The sequence below is a fragment of the Camelus bactrianus genome, chromosome 3, assembly GCF_048773025.1.
Source record: "Camelus bactrianus isolate YW-2024 breed Bactrian camel chromosome 3, ASM4877302v1, whole genome shotgun sequence".
NCBI lineage: Eukaryota > Metazoa > Chordata > Mammalia > Artiodactyla > Camelidae > Camelus > Camelus bactrianus.
The window spans coordinates 14662120-14682513 of NC_133541.1; positions in this window are offsets into that span (position 1 = coordinate 14662120).

Consider the following 20394-nt stretch of genomic DNA (forward strand, 5'->3'; position numbering starts at 1 on the left):
TCTTTGTCTCGAATCATCCATTTCTGAATCATCTTGAGTGGGGAATGGAATTACCTGTTGGCCACTCAAGGCCATCTCGTGAGTGGGGAGGGGTTGGTGGGAAGTAGGATGAGGTGATGGTAGTGATGTTCTTTTTTTCTATTTCTCAAAAAAAACACTGTTTGTTTAATTTTCATATAATAGGGTTTTCCTGTAAGGTTTTTTTTTTTTTTTTTTGGTGGTGCTATTGCTAAAATCCTTGTAATAAATTAGAGTTTCATCTTTATAAATATTCCCAGCTGTTGGTTGGAGATAAAATCCTTTATAATAAAAATGAAGCCTCTTTCTACACATAATATTCTACAAGTTTTAATTAGATTTTTTTATTATATATTTAAATACCATTAAAAAATTTAAAATCTAGAAATATGATGAAATATATGGTTAGATTTTCTAATATCATTTCATTTTTGCATTTCTGGAATGTATCCGTTTGATTATAGAGTATTTATCTTTTAATATGATTTTAGGTTATATTTTTATGATTTTTTCATCTCTATTCATAAGTAAGGCTTAAGTCTATATCTGAGGCTTTCGTTAGATTTTGATATTATTTATATAAATTGTAATATTAAATCTGTGTAAAATGGTTTAGAAGCATTTTTTTCTTATAATTGGAATGCTATCAACAGAACTGAGATATTTTCTCCCAAGATCATTTGATATGACTGATTCTTAAAATTGTCTTTGCCAGGCACATTGAAAAAAAAATTCACCATGATTTATTGGTCTAATAACATTTTGTTTCCTTAGTCAGTCAAGTTTCATAACTTGTGTATTATAATATATTTGAAATTCTTATTCTATAAACTTGGAACTTTTAATTCTTTTATTAATTTTTATTTAAAATGCATACTAGTGTATACAAGCTCAATAACATGTATATACAGAAATCATTGTATAGAAAATTATAAAACATCACAAAAGCTTGTTTCTTTTTTCTTTTAGGGACTAGACAAATTATATCCATTTTATAAATATTCAGCCTCAAAATTAGACTGTATTATGAACAAAATATGTAAAATTACGTCTTTAAAGTTTTATGAATAGTTTAACATGAGAGCCAAATATTTTCTTCTTCTGAAGGAAAAAAAAATACTGGTGAAAGTTACACAATACATGGACCACTATGGGCATTAGATTTCTTCTCTCCCTATGCAGTATTATAAATATGTTTTTAGCTTGTACATTACTGTAATTATTTTAGCCTTCCTCCTTGTTTTAGTGACCTTGATATAGAAATACAAAGATTTAAATAAGCTGTTTTGCTAAACTTTTACTGAAGTTTAAAATCACCTTTTAGGCATGGTTATGTTTCTAACACTATGGATTAGGCCTGCTGTCCATCTCTTAGCTTCCTAAAACTTTGCCTAGACTGGTAGTTAATAGATGGTTTCAGGAAACAACAAAGCTAATCCAACTATTTAAGTTACTTTTTACCAGAATGTTAGTAAGTAGACTGTAAGCATTCTAGAAAGCCTTGAACTTAATAACTAGAGGTCTCTACTCAAAGACATTTGAAATCAGTTTTTCCCCTACATATTTTTTTTTATTGCAAAGCTATTTACTATTGAGCATCCTGAAATGCTATGATTTGCAATGAAAAGGTAATTTAAACATACAAACGTCTTCAGGATTAACACAGGACTGCATTGCTTTTCCCTTGTAGATGAGCAGGTGCATTCCGTAAGGCCTAAAAATAAACAAAAGATTGAAGTTTCCCCTTAGAAACCAGTTTTTCTGCTATAAATATGTATGATAATATTGTTCTCATAAAATATAATAATTAAAATTACAGAAGATTTCTGGAATTGTGGCTTTCCTTTTGGATATTTAGTACTTCTTTAAATAGCCTAATCTTTTTTTTTGAACTATTAAAATTTGTAGGGCTCATTTAGCTGGATGAGAGATTGGACTATTAAGATCATTAAGAAAATAAATTAACCCTGATATCAGGAAGCAAGTGTTTATAGTTTCTGAATGATATATCACTTTTAATAAAATTAAAAGAATTAATTTTCAAAACACATTAGGGCTTCCAAAATTCGAGAGCCCACTTCAACATTCCACTTTCCGGATAGGAACCTTCGCTTTGTGGTGGTTTGGCTGGTTCCCAGCACCTCCCTTTTTATGCCTGCACTTCCTGACTACTGATTATGTATCTATTCATGTATTTATTTCACTATTTACTTACTTATTCGTTTTTCCTCTCTTGGGGAAAACTTAGAAGTAAAAAATTGTGCCCATTTACTATTGCCCTCAAGTGTGTGGCACCAAAATCTCTTTACCCCTCTCTCAAAAAGATAGATTTTATGCAGCTATTACAGAATTTCTGTGAGTCTTCTCTGGCCAAAACAGTTGCCTGAATTTTTCTTCAACATTTCTGCTAAATTGAATGCAGGGACTTGCCTAGTTAACTGGCTTCAAAGAAGGTAATATTAGGTCTCATTATGACCAAGGAATTTTGCCCTAAGACAGATTATAAAGGGAGCTCCCTTTGAAGCTGATTCCAAATTTTAAATAAAGCCCTACCTGCCCAGACACACCATACAAATAAAAAAGTGAGGTCCTTCAACAGGTTTAGACATTTGACAAAAAACACAAAATTTTTTCAACTGAATCCACTGTAATATCTGAGCGCTATTTAGTATAATTTTGTATAATAAATGACCAGTATACTTTGGACTGATTTTTAGATATATTCCTGAGCTGTAATACCTGCTTTGTTCCTTATAATCGGGAATCATAACAACTAGGAAAAACTAAATCATTTCTGATTTAGACCAAAATCTCATACCATGTGGAGGTTCTCCATGAATTGTTGTGCAGGTTGTGCACTGCACATGTTCATTTGGACAAGAAGACAAGTGGGGGCTGGGATTTTCTCTTCAAGACATTTGCCCTTGTAAAGCTATGTCCTCCAAATGAAGAGGCACTTTTTTCCTAATTACCCAAAGGAGAGATCGGGCTACTGTAGCTACTGGGTTTGGGAAATTCATGCAGTCATAGAAAAAAATGTGATATTAAAGTATCCTAAGGCTATGTCACTAGCATATATTAAAAATAAGCTAAGATTTAGCCCTGAAGAACACAACCTTAGATTTATTCCAGCAAACATGTATCATTTTAACATTGTACATAGAGAAATGTTTTAAATTTTACAATAAACAACTTTATCTCTGTGTTTTAAGTTTCATTCCTTTGTGGGATTGTCATAGGATTTTGACAAACACAACTAAGAAAAACTGTTAGTAATCAGATAAATGAAAATGATGAGTAATATGAAATATCATGAGCTATCAGTAAGAAATTATTAGGCTGCACATGAAACTGCTATTTGTTGTGGTTCTAAATAGTCAAATGTCATTGATTTCTTATGGTTTCATCTAATAAATACTCTGCTAGTGAAGCTATTTCCTCAAGCCATTTTCCTTACCTTCATCCTGTCCTGCACCTCACGCTCCTCATAAAATGAAAGGTGTAGTCTCCACCCTTTATTGATTTGTATATTATTCTGTTTTTTAATTCATGAATATGTTTATTTCTTCCCTTACTCAATGTTTATTTATTCAATGTCTACTCCTCACCAATCAAAATATATAAGCCCTGTATACATTCATCTTTTAGGAAATATTAAAGTTTCTTTTTATAAAATGCCGTAGTTGACGCCAAAATTTCCGTCCTAGAATATATGATTTTGGATGTGGCGGTTGGTATTGGGAGGAAATGGGCTTTCCAATTGAGGCAACATAATACAAAGGAAGGACCACAACCCTACACAGCAGGACACCTGAAATCTAGATTTTTGATGCATTTGCTGGTTCTGAGCATGTTGGTAGATTGTTTATCTCTTTGAATCTCATCTTAACTTTTAATATGGGGAACAGTACTTCTGATTATATCACAGTGAAGAGAAGCACTCTTTAAACTAACAGACCTGCATAAGTAAACAGCAAGAGGATGTCTATTGACAATTCTCATATTTTGTTTGCAGAATAGATGCACTGCAAAACCAAATGTTTTCTAAGTGTTCTGTCTTGGACCCTATGATGCTGTTTCAAGCATATGGTGTCCTATGTTCTGGCTTTTAATATCTCCTTTTATTTATTATTTGGCCTCACCATATTTGTAACTTTAAAAATCTTTCCTTTAGCCTGCTTATTTTGAAATGGAGCCAAAACTGTTTAAATTCATTAGTCACGAAAAAAGACTTATTGGTGTAATGGAAAGAGAATTCACTATAAGTCAAAAGAAACTGAGTTATTGTCATAATTTCCCTAGGTCCTTGTATGACCATGGTTGACTCATTGGCCTCTCTGATCTTTTGTCTCAAATTTTCAAAGGAATGTGGCTGAAATTCACAAACTGAAGTCCCTCCTCTTTATCCAAAATCCTGTACTTTTATGGCGGTTTGGTTTATAGTTTCATTTTTGAAACCAAACCAAACCATGAATGTTGTAAGTTATTTTTGTGCATAAACATCAAATCATGTCATTGAATTGTTGTATGTTATGTTCAGAAAACTATATTAGATTTTATTATTTTTTTCTTAAATTCTGAAATATGATTCACCAAATCATAGTATATTTAACATTAGAGGTACAAGGATGCAAAATCGATCTTCTATTCTGAGATGCATCCAAGTTTATGGAATTCCCATAAAATTTAAATTTTTGTATGTTTAAATAAAGAAGGCTGGAACTTCAACAAAGATGTGTTTATCTTAATGTAATGAAATGTTATATAGACAGAATAAAATGTTTTTTTAACATCATATTTTATAAACATAAGATCTCTAGAGTTGCACATTTCACAAACTCAGAAAACAAAGAGAGTAACCTACAGTAGTAAAGAAACTAACTTAACCAGGAAAAAAGAGGAATGCTTTTTCTTTTGCACTTTGAACTCAGTTAAGCTGTAGCCATGTGCAAAACTTAAGATGCTTCTTTTGATGCATCAGGAGAACCTGATGTCTTTAGGAAACAGATAAACAGAGAGAGAGAGAGAGTCTGACACTAAGCCAGCCCCTTCTACATCCTTCTGACACAGTCAGGCAAGTTGCATCTGCTTGAAGAAGCTTAAGTCACATGCCCGCATATCAAGTAGAGAGCAGGCTGGAAAACCAAGGATCTAGAATTTTCTTATAGGAGAGGTATTATCTTTTTATTTTCCATCCCTTGCCTAGACTAATAAGGAAGGGATTTTTCAAACATGGGAAAGGATACATATATTGGACAGCCTTCCAAAGTGATCACTAAAGGGCATTTTAAAATTAAAAAAAATAATAATTCAAAGAGGAAATAAATTAATCATGTTGGTTTGTTCCTTTTAAATAAGAGCAGCAAATTGTCGTCACAGTGACTATATGGCTATATATATAGAGAGAAGCACATGGTTCTATATATGATTATACAGAACTAACTTCCAAAGAAAGATAGCTAAAATATAATGACAGCAAACCTATTCCATTTAAATTAGGAATTAATATAAATGAATATTCAGGGAATCCTTTCTATACTGACTTTTTTTTTCTTTCCTGTAGAAAGTGAATTGGGGGCATTCAAATACGATTGTACTATTTCTAAGTCACATCTGCAGATCTGAAAATGTCTAATTGAATTTGGCCTCCTTTACCAATGATCTATTCTGTAGGTTGTAAAAGATAGAGACCGTAGAGTTGCACCCAATTTCCAGAGTTATTACACCTAGTAATATTTCTGCACCTGGACTTAGGTGTGTGAGGCAAGAAAAAAAACAAATCACTTTGTTTTAAGGTTTAGAAATTAAATTTAAGATTTAAAGTTTGAGTAGATCTTGAAGTCAGCAAGTTTAATAAAGTTTATGAGAATATAAAGGCTCAAGAATACATCCCTGGGGTGGTGCGCTCTGGGAGGCATGGTAATTTTTGTGATCTAAAGGAAAGTGCCCTAAGTCTTAAGTGACTCTTTGAAAATATCTCTCCCTAGAGGTTGTTAATTTTCTGAAATGGAGAAAATTTCTTTTAAGTCTGCTATTACCAGTGGCAACTTGAAGAGCAATTCACATTTAAATAGCTGTTTCATAATAGCATCTCATTCTTTGCCAGATGCATGGCCCTGAAACTCTAATGTGCACCCGAAAAGAGACTGGTATTATAACATCACAGCACTAATGCATTTTGAATGCCGTATCTGATATTTTCATTGAGATGTCAGCAGTTATTACATGAGCTAGCTAAAAATAGAATAGGAAATGGTAGAGAAAGCAAGCTATTTCTATGCAAATTTTGGACTAGCCTATGATTTATCCAAAATGATTTTTAAATCATTTTTCCTCTGTTATGCCTTCTGTCCTGCAGAATACAGTAAATACATAAGTCAATGTTACCCTTCGTTAAATGTATAGCATGTTATTTTCCTCAGCATATTAAAGAATTATAAAATTTTGTTTCTAAGTTATAATTTCTCTGTCATTGATTTGGATGATTTACAAGGTTAACTGAATATGGAACTTACAATATATCCTAAATGCAGTATTTGGAAAGCAGACCTATAATTTATAAGTACAATTTCATTTATTAAGTTGAACTGTACAAACTGGGTTTGGAAGGTCCAAAAATGTCCGGACATTGACTATTTCATGTGTTTCAGCCTATAGAAATTGAGCTTTTTGTTAGAATGTGTTGAATATAAGATAGTTCTTTGCCCTCTACTTCCCTGAAATTCAATAAATTTTGGAACCTGAGGAGCACATAGTGAATACGTCAACCTGTGACTTCACAAAATTAGATATTACCTTTACAAATGGCCCTTATGGATCTTGCTACACTATTACATTAAATTAAGTTTAATCAAATAAATAAATAAATAAAACCTTGAAAGCATTTTATATTTTGGTTAAAAATTATGCAGTCCAAAACTCTATGCAACATTAAAAAAAACTGTCAATTTTCTTCCTTTCTGATTGAAGACCTTCACATAGCAGTTCTTTCTTCCAAAGCAACCTGTGTCTTCCTTGATTCCAAGCTTTCTCCTGATCCTCCACTGAGCTCTGGCTGATTCCAAACAACGGGATGTGTGTTGTTATTTTTTTAATTTTGAAATGTCCACATTGCTTTATACCTTGATGGCACTTAATTGGATTTTAGTTATTTGTCTGATTGCTTTCACTCCACAGCCTGACTCCTTGCAAAAAGGCTTTTCTCACTTTTCTTTGGTATGCGATAATACCCAGGAACTGTCTCTGTTCATTAGCTATTCACGTATCGGTTCCATCAGTGGATGAAGGGATCAATAAATGTGTATGTATATTCAATAGAATATCACTCAGCATTAAAAGAGAAGAAACTCTTGTCCTCTGGGACAACCTGGACAAGCCTGGAGGGCATTAGGCACTGGGTGAAATACGTCAGATACTGAGTCAGGTAACACATGGTATGACTTACACGTAAAATTTTTAAAAAGTCTTACTCACAGAAACAGAGAGTGGAAAAGTGGGTGCCAGGAACGAGGGGGTGGGGAAATAGGGAGAGATTTGTAAAAGGGTATAAACTTTCAGTTTTAAAACTGAAAACAGTTTCAAAGTTCATGTTGAAGGTTTAACCCCCATTGTGACCATATTTGGAGATGATGCCTTTAAAGAGGGAATTAAAGTTAAGTGAGGTCATCAGGGTGTGGTCTTAACCCAATAGGACTGGTGTCCTTACAAGAGGAGGAAGAGACATCAGAGATAAACACACAGAGGAACGAACGTGTGAGGACATAGGGGAGAGGCTGATGGAAGAACCAAACCTGCCAACACCTGGATCTTGGACTTCTAGGTTCCAAAACTGTGAGAGAATAAATTTCTGCTCTTAAAGTCTCCCAGTCTGTGGCATTTTGTTATGATAGCCCTAGCAAATTAGTCCCCAAAAGAAAACAAAGAAACTCTGCACACAAGCAGTGTTCTCTGGGCCAGCATGTACCTCACAGATGTATTGTCAGTGGCCTTTCATTACTCCAATGCCAAAGTGGGTCCCTGCAAGCAAAGGACATTAGGGACCTGAATCTGACAGGTTCCGGACTCCTCTGGAAAGAAACGTTACATCTGTGCTTGGGTTTTCTTATATCCATTGTGAATCCTTAGTAAAATGTAGTGTTGAATAACATCTGTGATTTCTGTGAGTCTGCTTTGACAAGTCAACGTTTTACGGTATTTCAAGGGGTCTTGCAAGTACCTAAATGCTAACACATTACAACTGAAGCAATCATTTCAGACCTGCAAACATGCATCTTGATAAATAGCCCGTGCATTAGTTTCTTAGGGCTACCATAACCAAATACCACAAACGGGGCGGCTTTATACACAGAAATTTATTCTCCCAGTTCTGGAGCCTGGAAGTCCTAAATTATGCTGTGGACAAAGCCATGCTCTCTCTGAAGGCCCTGGGGTGAAATCTCTTTGATACCTTCCTCTTAGCTTCTGGTGTTGCCAGGAATCCTTGGTGTTCCTTGGCTTATAGATACATCACTCCAATCTCTGCATCTGCTGTTAAAAGTGCTGTTCTTCCTGTGTGTCTCTATATCTGTGTATCTCCTGCTCTTTTAAGGACATCAGTCATATCGGCTTAAGCCGATTGTTATGTAATTTCATATCTAGAAGTCATGATTAGAGTTACCCTTTCAATATTGTCTATATATATACATTTTAGATTGATATCTGTATTTGTTATATACATATGTGTGTTTATATATGCACTAGTATATCTTTCATAAAATGTGGAACACTAATTTGTTTTGTAATCCTTTTTTACTGAATTTTTACATTAGGCACAATAAAGCTCTTTTTTCCTAATGTCTATAAATTATCCCATTGTTTGAATGTGTTTTATTCTGTTGAATTAGATCTGTTTTAAAGAATTTTATAAATAAGTTTTAGCTTTGCCTTGATATTGCAAATTTTCTATAATTAGCATGCAAATACATACATATGCTTGAGCCCTTCTGAAAACATGTAAAATAAATACGTAAAAAGTAATCAAAGGGTATGTCATTTGAAATTGCCAAAGTGCCTTCCAAAACTTTTGTGATAATTAAAATCTGTATCATTATTGCATGAGAATTTGTATTTCTTCTCAACTTCAGTCATTTGTAAGATTCGGGGGTATTTAGCATAAAAGGCAACATCCACCAAAAAACTAAAAGTAGAAACTATGATAGGATGTCTCTGGAGAGGGTAAGTTGGTGGTGAGTATTGGGACAGAGCTTTTGCCTTTTCATTATAAATCTCTCTGTGCTGTTTGATTTTGATAAATATTAGGAAAAATAATCATGGGAAAGAAATCCTCTTCTTCAGGGAAAATGACTATAACTACAAAAATTTAGACTACACTTGATTTGCTTTTTTTGTTTGTACACAACTAATAAGAAACAAATCTTTAAATTCAGACTTCATGCTCTCCAATATCCAATATTCCAAATTATTTAAGTCAGTCTGTAGCACAGGGAATGTTACAGTAGGTGGAGGTAGCTAAATACACCTGTTAGACGGCATGATGAGGACTATTACCAAAATCAAACACAAAAACAAAATGTGAAGCTTGGAATCTTACATCCAGAGTGACCGAAAATGGTAGATTGTATATTTGGCTTATGGCCCTTTGTTGTTACCAGTTTATGTATTTCATTTCTCTCTCAGTGGACTGTATGATTCATGAAAAGAGTTTTCAATAATACTCCCATAATTCATAGAGCCAAACACGTTGACTTGGGCATATTAGATACTCAAAAAATATAAGATGAAGTGAAGTAGTTTATAAAGTTTCAGTGCCAGAAGAATGCTGTAATTCGGAAAGGATTGGCCAAGGAAAGTTCACCATATTAATTCCGACCTACAAGGCAGTGAAGTAACCATTTCAATTGTCTGATGTACTACTCAGAGCCTTCTGGACCTGCCCAGCCTGCCCAGTGCAATAACATTCAGGGCTGGTGTCTGGGGATTTGGTTTCCTGTCTCAGCCCTAGGTTAGCAGCATAGCGTTCCTTGGTCTTAGTTTTCCACCTGCAGGTGGATACATATATGTATACCTATGTGTATATATATGTGGGGATGTGTGTTATGATGCACAGTTTCATCAGTGTCGTGCTTACTGTAACATACTGAATCAAAGATAATCTCGCAGGATTAAATGACACATCACAGAGTATTTTTATATTGAAGCCTTTAGGAACTACTTGTTTATCCTATAATAAATAAAAAGAAATAAATATATTTAAAAGTATGAGTTGTTCAATAGCACAGTTTGTGATAAAAGCTTTTAAAAAAGCATGTTGCAAGACTGTTAAAATACTATGTAAAATATAAATCTACATAGGGTATACAATACTATTTAAAATATAAACTTACATAAGATATCAGTATCTTTTACTTTTTCAAAAAATTTAGACTAAAGATAGTTGCATTTAAATGACAGAATTAAAATTTGGGGTGTTAAGATAACCCAGGTACTAACTCTCCTACACTGCTGGTGGGAATGCAGTTTGGTGCAGCCACTGTGGAAAACAGTATGGCGATTCCTCAAAAGACTAGGAATAGACTTACCATATGACCCAATCATCCCACTCCTGGGCATATATCCAGAAGGAACCCTACTTCAGTATGACACCTGCACCCCAATGTTCATAGCAGCACTATTTACAATAGCCAAGACATGGAAACAACCTAAATGTCCATCAACGGATGACTGGATAAAGAAGAAGTGGTATATTTATACAATGGAATACTACTCAGCCATAAAAACTGACAACATAACGCCATTTGCAGCAACATGGATGCTCCTGGATTATGTCATTCTAAGTGAAGTAAGCCAGAAAGAGAAAGAAAAATACCATATGAGATCGCTCATATGTGGAATCTAAAAAACAAAATGAAGCATAAATACAAAACAGAGATAGACTCATAGACATAGAATACAAACTTGTGGTTGCCTAGGGGGTGGGGAGTGGGAAGGGATAGACGGGATTTCAAAATTGTAAAATAGATAAACAAGATTATACTGTATAGCACAGGGAAATATATACAAGATCTTATGGTAGCTCACAGAGAAAAAAATGTGACAATGAATATATATATGTTCATGTATACCTGAAAAACTGTGCTCTGCACTGGCATTTGGCACAACATTGTAAAATGACTATAAATCAATAAAAAATGTTAAAAAAAAATAACCCAGGTACTATATAAAATATGGTTTTGTAAATAGAAAAAGGCAATCCATATGGGAAAATACCACAGTTCATATTATACAGGTTATATTTATGTATTATATATTATATTTCAAATATTCATTTATCAAGTCAACATTATTACATCTAATCATGACTTTCTTAGTCACAGTACACATTTTTAATACTCTAAAATGTTTGTGGTATTTTATACACCCACAAGGTTTATACCATCTCATAAAACAGTTTTAATCTCTGACATAAAATGATAGGTAAAAGAGTAATAAAAGTAAAAAGGGAAAAATAATCTGTTTCTGTTCATTTATTTATCAGAAATATTGAAATAAAAAACCAAAACAATCCTTCAAATTTAGATTAATATAAAAGAAACAGGCTGCTCACTTTAGTGCATTATCATTGGATATAATTTTATAATTCCTTCTGGACAAGTCCATTCCGTGCTCACTGAACTGCCTTCTGTTTGGTTATTCCAGCAGTTATGAAAACAAGAAAATTTTCTTATAATGTCCTGGCATTAAAGAATGGTGCTACTTTAATTTTGGACCTCCTGTGTCTTCGGCTGGAATGTAGCCTTAGGGGAACGCATGTGTATAGGTGAGGAGAAAGGAGACACCCATTCAACTGGCCAGAGCTTTTGAACAAACCCTGATAATCAATACACCAACAGATGCCATCGCCAGCTTGTCCTGAGATGCTATTCCCAGCTCGGGAATGAGCTCATTGACTTCGCGGTGGAGAAGTCTTTCAGGGTTTCTCCAGTGTCGTCTAGTTTTGCTGCTGTCCAGAGGCAAAATCTAATAAATCGAGAGACAGAAGTGTTATATTTCACAGAAGGTGTCCTTATGCTTTGCAGATTGAAAACTGAAAAGAAAAAGTGGCTTATTTTGATTAGTTCTATGGCCCTTAGCCTCTTAACTATTCTTTTCTTTTTTTTTTTTTTTTTACATTTAAGGGCATTATAGAAAGAAAAAGAAACAATCAAAAGGTAAGAGGAATAGACAAGAAGAAAAAGGCAGTTTAAAGATTTGTGAATATGAAGGCAAAGAAGGAATGTAGAGATGAAGAAAATCTTCCATTACTAGTCCGCTGATACTAAATTCTGATTCAACTGCAAATTTGAGCATCACTACCTAAGTAAATTTTATGCATTTGTTAAAGTCAAAATGGGTTGAGCAGTTTTTTGTGCATCCAGATACATTTAAATTGCATTTACAGTTTAGAAATTTCATCCCTTTTTGGGGCATTTTGTTAACTCTTCAGTTTGAATAATATAATTATTGTGTAGGTACTATATTTACCATTATTTTATTATATTTTTTTCTATCTCACCCACTGAAATGTCAGTTCCATCGGCCAAGGGATCGTGTGTCTTTTTCGTCTCTCTTCTATCAGCAGTGTCCAGCGGGTTGGTCAAAGCCAGTAAATATTTGTTGAATAAGTGGTAAACAGTGTCTTATATAATGTGGTTTGGATTTCTTTAGAATTAACTAAACTAATTCATCATTGGATACATTCAATGAAGTACAGTGCTCAGATCTTAACACCATAGCCCAGGCACTGTTTGATCAGAATATTTGAGAATCTCGTCTCTTTTTGGAGGCCAGTGGTTTTCAAAGATTTCTTATTTGTGGAAATTGTTCTTTCAAGTAAATGTATATAAAGAACTCCAATTTAATAATAAGAAAAAACACAGAATTATTCTTGTTAAGGTGAAATATATGTATGTATGTACATGAAGGACCAAATATGATCATAATAGTCTTGGAGAAGTAAAAGTTGGGAGAACTTGCTGTAAAAGATTGAAACATATTGTAAGACAATAGTAATAAAGCTGGTTTGCAATTGGTTCAGAAGCAAAGAGACCAATGGAAATAAAGACTACAGAAACTATCATGTATTTGACTATGGAAGCATAGCATTACAAGTAGTGAGGAAATTTTTTTCCATTAAATGGTTCTGGAAAAATTGAGTATTCAATTAAAATAAAATAAACTTTCAGATTATTGAGAACTTCAAAGTGCAATAAAATTTTAGATAATCTAGGAGTCCTTTGAGCACTTAAGATATGAAATAACATCTTAAACTATCTACAAATAGCTCTAAACATACAGAAAATACTGATAAAATTTATTATGTTAATATTAAGAAATTTCGTTCATGAAGACCCCTAAGGGAGAAAGGACAAGCCATAAAGTAAGGACACTATAGATTAGGAAAAAAGCAGCTTCCCAGGATGCTACAGCTGCATAAAGAACATGCTTCTGTGAATGAAGCACAAATAGTATTTCAGCTCCCATTACCCCCTTGGCTGCATGGCCCAGTGCTTCACACCACAGTGTGTATGGGGCGACCTTCATATTGTGGGAGAGGACAGTTACTGTGCATATAACCAGTAAAGGACTGGCATTTAGACTGTGAAAATAACTCCAGTGTTAGTAAGTGTAATACAGAAAACACAATAGAAAAACATGAGCAAAAATCCTGAATGAGCAAATCCTTAAGGAACAAATCCAAAAGACCAATAAAACTATATATATACATATACTATCATGGATAATCAGAGAACTCAAAATTAAAACCACAAGGAAATTCCATTACATACCTGCTAGACTGGCTAAATTTAGTTAACTCGTAATATAAAGTGTCTGAAAGATTATGCAGCAATGGAAACTCATAAACTGCTGTAAGAATGAAAATATTGGTTCTAGAGTGTTGATAAATAAATTTATGGACACCCTCTGAGCAATTCCATTTTAAGTGTATTAATATAGAGTGGCATATTGATACTACACAAACAAGGATGTAAACACAAGAATGTTCATGAAAGTATTACTCACAATTGCTCTTTTCTGGAAATAAACCAAGTGTCCATCAACAATAGAATAGATAAAATTATGCTGCATTCATGTAAGATAATATTATAGCTAAGCAAACAAAATAAATACATATATATGCACATATATCATAATTCTAATTATATTATGTCAAAAGAAGTGAAAACAAAAATACTTCATAGGAACACAGATTAAGGTACTAAACTAAAGAATACTACAGAAACGGTTAAAATCAAACTCAGCAAAGTGGTTATATCTGGACGGGAGAGGAATGTGATTGAGGCAAAATCTTTGAGAAATTTGCACATGCTGACAATATTCTATTTTCTTTTAAATCTTTAAGGTGATTTCTCTCATTTTCACTTTATTTTTCTTGCCCATCCCAGTTTTGCCTTATATGCTTTGTGTTTGCTTTGTTTTATATATGCTTTCTTTGTGACTAGTTCACAATTTTTAAATCAAGAAAAGTATTCTCAATTGGATAATTGGGAATTTACTAATTTTACTGTTTAGGGAGGTGTATTAGTTCCTGGAGTTGCTTTCAGAAAGCACCCAAAACTGTGTGGCTTAAAGCAAACGGAAAATTATTCACTCACAATTCTGGAGGTTAGAAATTCAAAATCAAGGTGTTGGCAGGCTCGTGCTTTAGTTAAGGTGCTAGGGGAGAAGTGTTTTCCTAGTTTCTGTTGGTTGCCAGCATCCTTGGCACTCCTTGGCTTGCAGCTGAGTCACTGCCTGTGTCTTCACGTGTTTGTCATCCCTCTGTGTCTGTGTCTGAGTCCAAATTCCCACCTTCTTAGAAGAACAATGGTCATTAGATTTAGGGGCCCGTCTAATCCAGTATGACTGCATCTAAATTTACTGCATCTGCAAAGACCCTTTTTCCAAATCAGTTCATGTTCTGGGGTTCTGGATGACATGAATTTTGGAGGGAGGCTACTCAATCCAGTACATAAGAATATAGTTTAATAAGTTCATGGGATTTTCTAAATTATATTTTATAAACAGCATTATAAAGTTTTAATTGACAATTCATCTCTAAATCATGAGCCACAGAACCTGGCCCAAGGTTTGAAATCTTTCCAAACCAAGGTACAACACACATACCTAAAACTGGAGAAAGCAAAGATGATCTGGGTATTTTGAGGAAGGAGTTTTATGGAAATGGTATCATATTCTCTATGAAAACTATGCCAGAAGTGATAGCAATGGATTTTTTATTGAGGATTAGACTCAAAATTATGTTTTGCATTGCCTGAATCTAGCTCAGAGGAGTTTTAGTTCTGCTAATTACTGAATCTCTCAGAAGGAACACCCTACTCTAATTCTTTAAAAATCAATTGTTCAAAATTAGATAAACGTATTTTCAAACTGAAAATCCCAAAGATATTTCATGTGTAGTTAATAATTTCACAATTTTTTTTTGTTACAGCTATCTTTTTGCCCATTTATATTAGAGTAAGCATTGGACTTTAACATAATTTGTGCATTATTTATACTTATTAAATACTAATTATGACCGATTCATATTTTGGGTAGTATATGACATCTTTGAATCTAAATAGATTAAAAAAATATTTTCTCTTATAGATAGTTTAAATGACTTTTTCTTTACAATCCTTTAAACTTCTGTGCCTATAGTCTGTCAGCTTTCCATTAGTATCTGGAATGTTCCTTCTCAATACTTTTCAAATATTGAAATATGAGATTTCTATTGGAAAATTTGAGTAGTTTTCTCCAAAACCAAATTGTGCATATTTTTCGTATCTCCTCAAGTAGCTCAGCCAGCAAAGAAAAACAAAGTGCTTTGGGAGCAGAGTGCGGAAGAGAGGAAGGACAGATCTGGCTTTATTTCAAAGTTAAGAAAAAAAAAATTGGCTCCTGGCAGAATCAAAAGCCTGGATTCGATTCAAAATATCATTGAATGCTAAATCCGGAAATTATCTTACAAATCGTTATCCAATCCAATCCTTTTATTTAATAGATGAGGAACTTAAAACCCAGGGAAAATTAATACCAGGCTTAAGGCTCCCCAGCCAGCCAGGCAGAGCTCTGCTTTATTCTATTTCCAGGACCCAAAGGAATAGACTTGTAAGTACTCCTGCTTTTCCAAACACTCCATATCCATCAGTGACCTGGTTTAAAATCCAAGAAGCCTTGCACTATTAGTACCTACAGGGACACTGCTGGAAGCCTCAGGTACTGTTCAGAGGTGGAAAGTGGCCACAAGTGAGAAATCAGGTTAATACAGATATTTATCTTTCACCCTTTACAGTACCATCCTGTATCTATTTGGATTATTATAAATAGCACACTAGAATATGAAAAGGATGAATATATATGTATAACTGAATCACTATGCTGTACACCAGAAATTAACACAACATTGTAAACTGACTATAATTCAGAAAAGAAAAAAAATAAATAGCATACCAAAGAGAGCCTGCTAGATTGAGGATTTAAAAATGTTTGTGTCCCATGAATAACTGTGGATAAATGTGGTTAATTGTCTTTAGAATGAAAGTAAAATATTAAAAATTTACTTTAATTAACTTTATTCCTTCCCAGCACTTCTCTGCACAAGTGTCTGCCCCAGGCTTTATTGACAGGCGTGTATCTCCACCTTCTAATTTCTACCTTGGTGCTTCAAGGCCACACAGAAAGTTTTGATCTCATTTCTTCCTTACTGGTGTGTGTATTGGTATATACACACACACACACATATATATATATATATGTATTTGTTTTGTTTTATCTGGGTCTAAATTTTAGAGAGACATTGAGTTTATTTGATCTGTCAGGATATATTTGTCTTTTATATGGATTGAGGGAAAGTGTCAATCATAGATAATAGGAAATTTTAAACTAAAACCATTTTAAAACACTGTCCCCACTTTAGTTTTCTGCATAATTAGTGACTGTAAATAGATAATCTGATACACGGATTTAATCTTAAATTTGTGCCAACAATACGCCCTGAACATATTTCTATTCATGCACTGATAGAGAGATCATCTTTTTTTTTTTACTGTAGGGGGTTAAATAACATGCCCAGGTCCAATCCAGATCATTCCTTGAAACTTCACCAGCTGTAGGACTGACTCAACAGTCATTTAGGATACTTTCAGGGCTTCAAGTTTCCCCCTCCTAAATGCTCAGATCTCTGGCTTCTTAGCATCAGGAGAGGGGTGGAGTCCAGTCCAGTTTAGACCTACTTCCATGCACTGATGGCTGAGGGATAATATTTGCTGAATAGTCGTTCTCAATGAACCTCGTTTGAAGTTTTAGATGACTTCTATTTTCCAGACAATGCCATGGTTTCTATGAAAAATATTGCCATGCTCACAGCACTTTTCCAAAGGTATTAATTTTATCAATTTTGTATCCCAGCGAAAAGTGAACTTCATGCTAAAGGAGTGAATGCCTTCAAGGTCAGTGCTTATATCTCAGCCAACCACCCTTAGACACTACAAGATCAAGGCAGCATGGTCGGACATCTGTCTCCTGATGGGCTTTCAGTGGCAGGGATTCTGGCTGTAGTCAAGAAAGACCACTGTTCGGCTGCTCTCCCTTCCAGCTGCAGGAGTCGATCAAGTGGTAACAATCCCCAGGTAATTTTTAGTTTATAAAAATAAGTACTCTAGTCGGCTTGAGCACCAAATATGACAGCTTTATTAATTAGCTTTTTCAAGTGTCACTGATTCCAAGGTTATAAAAGGACCAGTTCCAGCATCAAGCACATCTTAAACTTGGATCATGGCCTCACTTCCTCCCTTCTTGCTCAACACCAGGATTCTCCCACTGCCCGCCATGCTTTTGGACCATCATGGGGCTGTTCCTTCAGAGGTCTCCTTGCCTTCCTTTTCACAGGCCTTGAGAGAAGCAGTCACAGTCCCTCCACGTTGATTTTCACAATTGTGAATCTCTGAGAAGAAGTATTCAAAATCTTGATGCCTACTATACCAAGTGCTCCCATGTGGAAATGAGTCCATGCCCTCCCCAACGCACTGCATACCATGGTTGTGCTGAAGCTCCCCTGAACAACCACTTCACATACTTTACTGCTGAGTGGAGGAGTTGCTTAAGAACAGCTCTTGAGATGTCCTTTATTTTTACAAAGAACAGCTGACCGCTTTTTTGGCTGGAGACAAAAACAAATGAAATTATTTTCTAATTGTACACCCTACTATATGTGTTTTATTTATACTTACCAAGTATTGATAAGCCATAAATTATTGCAACTTGAATTTAATAAATAGGAATAATATTTGAATAAGATAATATCTTTAAAAGATGTGGAAGTTTATCTCTGTTTTTCAAACAGAAAATATCAAACTGTCATGGAATATGTTTCTCAGCTACTTTTTTTTTAATAGACGTTATTCTTAAGAGCAGTTTTAAGTTTACAGAAAAAAATTGGACAGCTAGTACAGGGACTTCTCAGAAACATTCTTTCTACCACACGCATTTTTCCCTATTATGAACATTCTGCATTAGTGTAGCACATTTGTTACAATTGATGAGCCAATATTGATATTTTATTATTAACTGAAGTCTATAGTTTACATTAGGGTTCAATCTTCTTTTGTTTTGTTTTGTGGGAAGAGTTAATTAGGTTTACTTCTGTATTTATTTAATGGAGGTACTGGGGATTGAACCCAGGACCTTGTGCATACTAAGCATGTTCTCTACCACTGAGCTATAGCCTCCCCCTAGGGTTCACTCTTTTTGTTGTGCATTCTGTGGGTTTTGTCAAACACGTAATGGCATGTGTCCATTATTACAATATCACACAGAACAGTTTTACTCCTCTGATTTATCCCTTCTTTCCCATAAATCCTGGCAACTACTGATATTTTTTAACTGAATCCATCATTTTGCTATTCCAGAATGTCATATTTTAAAACCATACAGTATGTAGCCTTTACAGATTTACTTCTTTCATTTAGCAATATGTAATTAAGGTTTTTCCATGTCTTTTCATGGCTTGATAGTTGATTTCTTTTTATATGTGAATAATGCTCCATTGTAAGGATTTTACGTATGTTGTAAGGAGCTCCATAGTAGTGCTCAGTTTGTTTATCCATTTACCTACTGACGGACATCTTGGTTGCTTTCAGTTTGGGGCAATTATGAATAAAGCTGCTACAAACATTTATGTGTAGGTTTTTGTGAAGACATAAGTTTTCAGCTCATTTGGGTAAATACCTGGGAGTGTGATTGCTGGAGAATATGGTAAGAATATGTTTAGCTTTGTAACAAATTGCCAAAATGTCTCCCTAAGTGGTTCTACCATTTTGTATTCCTACCGGCAATGAATGAGTGTTCCTGTTACTTTGATGGCTACATTTTATATTTTTTAATAAATAAAAAAGCCAACTTTCTACACAGCTGTGGATGAAAACAATTTAGAGGATGGCCAGCTTAACAATCACAATTTACCTTCTCTTTCATTTTGGGAGTAAATTTGAATCTTTCTGCTTCAATAATTAAGATACTCCCTTTAACATGTCTCCCAAAATTCATATTGAAATTCTGACCTTCTCAAGAGCAATGAATGCTTTTTCACATTTGTTTTTTGTTGATATCTTTTCCTTCCACATCCTACTGCAAATTCAGCTAAAACCAGTGTAAGTACCATTGTAAAGCAGCCTTCAAGTTATTTTTATTATGAGATAGTCTATTTTTTAAAAAATGAGCTGGAAATAAATATTTTATTAGTTGAAATTATTTAATTTTAATCTAGCTCACAGCATGATTCATAGCTTTAATATCTGTCTATTCAAATATATTGACACTTTAAGCATAAACTATGGAATTTCCTAACTTACAATGCTGTGCCAAGAATAGATTTATGATTTACCACCATGCACTATATATGTTGTTGGGTTTTCAAAAAAAATTGTTGTATTCCCTAACAGGATAGTCTTTAAATATGCATCTGCAACTTCTAATTAATGTTACATGTGGAGCAATTATTTTCTTGGAAATATTTTCAAAAACACAAACCATGCAAAAAAAAATGACACATAACATAGCAATTAGGATGGCAATAGATCATTAGTTTTCCTATATTAAAATTTTGTCTCTTCCATTTATCTATCTTACCATTTATTATATATTTTGAGATATTTCTGAAATGTTACCACATGGATGCTCAGAGACAATTTGACTCAGTATTAGATATAAATGACAGCTCCATTTTCAAGATCATTTTTAAAGGAAAACTTTACTTACCTTTTATTGTTTGCATGAGCAAACTGTTCTTTCCCAGGAGGGGACAATATTGGAGTAACATTTTGTCATTTTTGATTTATCTAT